The sequence below is a fragment of the Phascolarctos cinereus genome, unplaced genomic scaffold, assembly GCF_003287225.1.
Source record: "Phascolarctos cinereus isolate Bilbo 61053 unplaced genomic scaffold, phaCin_HiC Scaffold_8;HRSCAF=390, whole genome shotgun sequence".
Lineage (NCBI taxonomy): Eukaryota > Metazoa > Chordata > Mammalia > Diprotodontia > Phascolarctidae > Phascolarctos > Phascolarctos cinereus.
Genome location: NW_027556291.1, coordinates 72,364,188 through 72,370,187, shown reverse-complemented (window position 1 = coordinate 72,370,187; position 6,000 = coordinate 72,364,188).

Below are 6,000 nucleotides of genomic sequence, written 5' to 3'. Positions count from 1 at the left end.
AAGAATAAAATATCAGACTAAGAACGGACCTTACATGTGTCTAGATTCAACCAAAACCTTAAACCCTATTAACCATCCCCATCAATGTTCATCATTGCAGAGGTCATTCTGATCCCAAAAGTTCATGGTTTACATTCATTATTGACCTTGCTTGTCCCTGTACCTAATCCCATACTTCCTAGAGAATCTTTTTCAGTTTTTCTAGTCTTGACATTCAAGATTCTGATGGTCCTTCCACAGTCTTTTTGTTCTGTATTCAGGTCCTTCCTGCTCTGAAACTGTATTGTGTGATGAAAGGCCCCTTCCAGTTCTGTCACTAAGGCATCTCTCAGCTTTGATATTCTAGGATTTGTGAACTTCTACTTGGTCATTCCATGTTCTCAAGCTCTTTCTCTTATATTCTGTGCTCTAATTTTCATGGTCCCTTATAGCCTCAGTTTTTGAATTCTAAGATTGCCTCAAGTCCAGTTCTCTGTGTTCCCTGTTCAAGGTATCCTTAGAGTCCTACTCCTCCATATTATAAGGATCCTGTTCTTATTCATTTCACATTCTTCTTCTATCTTGGTCTTCCCGAGTCCTATTTTTCAACACTGACCTGAGGCCTGACACTGCATGATCTTGTTTCCTTCCATCTCAAACAGTCTACATTCCATTCCATCCACCTCCTGAATGTTGATTATCTATGGTCATTTGTATACCTGACTTTCTAAACTCTAAGATTCACAAAATCATAAAGATCTGAAATGTCAGACTTAGAGGAGATTATAGAGATGATTCAGTCTAACTAAAACCTGAATAGGTATTCCCTGTAACATATGCCCTTCTGGTGAGCCATGTTCAAGTTTACCAGCCCCTTCCAATGTTAACAGTGTATATTCTAAAGGTACATGCTGTAAATCCATGTGCTATGGACCATTCAAATGAGGTCATTTGTGGTCCCTGTATAGGGTCCCCTCTAACCCTGTCTATGTTTTAATGGTAAATCTTGTCAAAATCCTGTTTGATCATTCCTCTTCTTCAGTTCTCCTACAGCTATGACAATGTGGGGTCTATTTTCGGATATTCTTTCTAGTTCCATTCTAAGAGGCATTTCAAGCTATGACACTATGTTCCCCATTCAATTACTCTTCAGGCTTGCCATTTTATATTAGAAGGACTTGCACTGCATTCGTTCCATATGCTGTGTTTAAGGCTGCTCTCAGGCTTCGGAACCTATTCTCTTGGGATCTTGCAGCTCTCTTGACTGGTGTTTCTTTGGCCATTCTACCATCATCCATTGATAGCCAAAGGACACTTCTAGGTTTGATGGTCTATGCTCCAAGTTTCACAACATCATAGAACGATAGACTATCACACCTGGATGGGACCTTGGATATTGATTAGTTCAAAGCAAACCTCCACGATGATGACTTGTAATCCTTCCCTCTGAATGGTCATCCATGTTCAATGATGCACAGCTCCTTCTCGAGATCCCAATTTGTATCCATGTACTCCATGATCTCAGGTCTGTCCACCTCAGTCAAACTTCCTTCCATTGTCCATTCCACTGATGACAGCTGAGAGCCAAAAACCACTTCCAGGTCAGATAGACTATATTCCAAGTTTTACAAAGTAATAGAAAGATAGAATACCAGACCTGGATGGGACCTTGGATACAAAACCTCACAAAGCATCCCTCCAAAAGGTCATTTATGTTCAATGATGCACAACTCCTATCAAAATCTGTTTGTGTTCTATAGTTATATGCTTTAAATCCATTCTATCTCTGCCTTTCCGTGTGCGACCAGAACTTCCCACCTGTATAATCTGTATTCTAACTTCATTCCTGGCTCTGTCACTCTCTGTTATATCTTTTAAGGCATCTCTCAGCCCTGACAGTCTCTGTCTTATGGACTTCCAACACTGTCCTTCAAAGATTGAAGGAGGCCCTTTCTCTTCTGATTCTGACCTACTTTAAGGTAAAAATCTCCATGGGTGCTGATGTACTTACTTTTTGTAGTCTGAGACCTCTTCTTCCTCTGTCATTGTATGTTCTGTGTTTGAAGACTCTTTGCAGACATGCCACTCCATGCTCTTGGGTGCTTCCATCTCGAACAACCGATATCCCATTATATGGTTTTCTTATGACAGTTGATCACCAAAGGACACTTCCAGATCTGATAGACTACTTTTTGAGTTTTACATCACAGAAAGATAGAATACCAGATTTGGATGGGATCTTGGATGTTGAGTATTTCAAAGCAAAACCTTTAGAATGGTGAATTATAAACCTTTCTTACCAATGGTCATCCATGTTCAGTTATACACAGATTATTCTCATGATAACAGTTTGTGTTCTAAAAGTATATGCTTTAAATTAATGTACGAAGGGCTAAGACCTTGGATTTGTCTGTGTTCTCAGTTCTAACATCCCTTAAACTCTGCCTTTCTGTGTCCAATTGGTACTTCCCACTTTAACAATATTTGTTCAAAAATCATTCCCAGCTCTGTCACTCTATTTTATTTCTTCTAAGACATCTCTCAGTCCTGATAGTCTCTGTCCTATGGTCTTCCAACACTTTCCTTCAAAGATTTAAGGAGGCCCTTTCTGCTCTGATAGTGACTATCTTAAGGTGAAAAGCTCCATGGGTACTGATGTATTTACTTTCTGTGGTCTGAGACCCCTCCTTCCTCTGTTATTACATGCTCTGTATTTGAAAACTATTTGCAGTCATGCCACTCTATGCTCTTGGGTCCTTCAACCTTGATCAATCCTATTCATTCTCCATCCTTTGATGAGAATTGATAACCCAAGGACACTTGCAAGCTGGATAGACTACATTTCCAGTTTTACATCATAGAAAGATAGAATATCAGACCTGGATGGGACCTTAGATGTTACTTAGTTCAATGCAAAACCTGCACGATGGTAACTTTTAACCCATCCCTCTCTACAATCATCCACGATGCACAGCTACTTTTAATCATGACAGTATATATTTTAAATGTAGATAGTTTAAATTAGTATGCTACCTCCTCTCCTCAGGTAATTTGTCTCCACAATTTTAAGGTTCCTCCCTGCAATGATTTTCTGCTTTTAATTGACACTTCCCACCTTTACCTCCCACATTTTAAGGTCACTTCCAGTTCTGTCCCTCTGTGTTTCATTGTTGCAAGGCATCCATCAGCCTGAAATTCTATGTTCTATGGACTTCCAACATTGTCACGCAATATTCTCTGGGGTCCTTCTGCCTTGATCAAGCTATATCTGATTGTCCATTCTTCTAATGACAGTTGAGAGTCAAAGGACACTTCCACATCAGATAGACTAAGTTCCAAGGTGTACATCATAGAAAGATAAACTATCAGACCTAGATAGGACCTTGGGTATTGATTAGTTCAAAGCAGACCTGACTTGTATCTCTTCTCTTTGAGTGGTCTTTCATGTTCAGTGATGCATGGCTCTTTCTCAAGTTACCAGTTTGTATCCATGTACTCCATGATATTGGGCCTGTCCAACTTGATGGGATCTTGGATGTTGATCAGTTCAAAGCAAAACCTAAAGAGCAATGACTTACAAACCATCCTTCTCAAAGTTCATTCATGTTTGATAATGCACAAGTACTTCTCTTGATACCTGTTTCTGTTCTAAAGTTACATGTTTTTAATGTATGTACATACTTCCCATGTATGAAAGGCCTTATAACTCGCTTAGTCTGTGTTCTCAGTTCTAACATCCCATGCAGTTCTGCTTTTCTCTGTTCAGTCGGCACTTCCCATCTGTATAATCTTTGTTCAAGCATCATTCCCAGCCTTGTCACTCTATGTTATGTTTTCTAAGGCATCTCTCAGCCGTGACATCTGATTGTCCATTCTTCTGATGACAGTTGAGAATCAAAGGACACTTCCAGATCCGATAGACTAAGTTCCAAGTTTTACATCATGGAAAGATAGACTATCAGACCTAGATGGGACCTTGGATATCGATTAATTCAAAAGCAAAACCTGAAGAGGGATGACTTGAAACTCCTTCTTTTGAATGGTCATCCATGTTCAATGACGCATAGCTCCTCAAGATACTAGTTTATATTCATGTACTCCATGATCTCACATACATCTATCTTGATCAATCTAAATTCCATTGTTCATTCCACTGATGATAGTTAAGAGTCAAAAAACACTTCCAGGTCAGATAAACTATATTCCAAGGTTTACAAAAGCATAGAAAGATAGAGTATCAGACCTGGATGAGACCTTGGATTTTGATTAGTTCAAAGCAAAACCTGTGGAAGTACGATTTGCAAACCATCCCTCCCAAAAATCATACATGTTTGGTGATGCACAACTTCTCCTCATGATACTTGTTAGCCTTCTAAAGTTATATGCTTCACATCCATGTGTGAATGTCCTTGGATTGATTGTCTGTTTTAATGTTTTAATGTGTCTTTTAGCCTTGCCTTTCTGTGTTTTATTGGCACTTTCCAATACAATTTAACTGCACAATCTTTGTTCTAAAGTCATTCCCAGCTTTGTCAGTTTAGGTTATGTTTTCTAAGGCATCTCTTAGCCCTGACAGTCTGTGTCCTATGCACTTCCCTGTATCCCATCGTCCATTCTTCTGAGCACAGTTGATAGCCAAAGAACACTTCCAGGTCAGAAAGACTACGCTCCAAAGTTTATAACATCATGGAAAGCTAGACTCTCAGACCTGGATGAGAACATGAATGTCGAGCTATGAGTTGTAGAACATCCCGCGTGGTTTACAGGGCTCTTTCTGCTCTGATAGTAACTGCCTTAGAGTGAAAAGCCTCATGGACATTAACATTCTTGCTTTTTATGATCTGAGGCCTTTTCTTCCTCTCTCATTACATGTGTTGTGTTTGAAGACTTCACATACAGGACACTCCATGCTCTGGAGTTCTTCTGCCTCGATCAACCTATATCTGATTGTCCATTCTTCTGATGACAGTTGAGAGCCAAAGGGCACTTCCAAATCCGATAGACTAAGTTCCAAGTTGTACATCATGGAAAGATAGACTATCAGACCTAGATGGGACCTTGGATACTGATTAGTTCAAAGCAAAACCGCACAGCAATGACTTGTAACACTTCCCTCTGAATGGTTATCCACGTTCAATGATGCACAGTTTCTTCTCATTGCGATAATTTTTCCCCCTAAAGTTAAATCCTTGTCTCAAGCTCTCTCAGTCTATGTTACATCTTTCCATGTATCTTTTAGCCCTCATAGTCTCTATCCTATTGACTTCCAACACTGTCCTTCAAAGTCGTAAAGGGGGCCCTTTCTGCTATGATTACAACCGACCTAAAATGAAAAGACCTGTGGGGATTGATATTCCTTCTTTATATGGTCTGAGATCTCTTCTCACTCTGTTATTTAGTATACTCCATTCAAGGAGTCTTCATAGGCATGACATTCCAAGTTCTTGAGTTCTTCTACCTAGATCAACCCATGTCTCATTGTCCACTCTTTGTTATAAGGTTCTGTCTTACATTGACATTCTATATGGTCTGTTTCACAAGGTTACAAAGAGCTCAGGGGCCATCTAGTTTCATAACAAAAATGAACAAGCAATATAACCAATGAAAACAATAGTTTTTATGTTCTTTATTGCAGACTCTTCAAGCTCTGACTTTTACATCGTAATGTTCATTCGAGCTTTGATCTTCTAGGATCAGATCTTACGTTGTTCTATCCAGACCTAAAATTCTATGCTCTAAGTACCTTCTGCCATTCTATGTTCTGTGTTCCAAGGTCTCTTCCAGACTTGACAATTTATATTCTAAGGCTCCTTCCAGCTCTGAGAATCTTTGTTCCAAAGTTCATTACAGTTCTGATCATCCATCCATGTTACAAGACCTCTTCCTGCCAGCCCTGACATCACTGAACAGAGAACTGCAGAGAGGAGTACCTCAGAACCCCTCTAGCAGAACCCACTCATGAATAAGTATCTTCTCAACAACATAACCAACAAATGGCCATGTGTGTTCTGTGGTTCATGG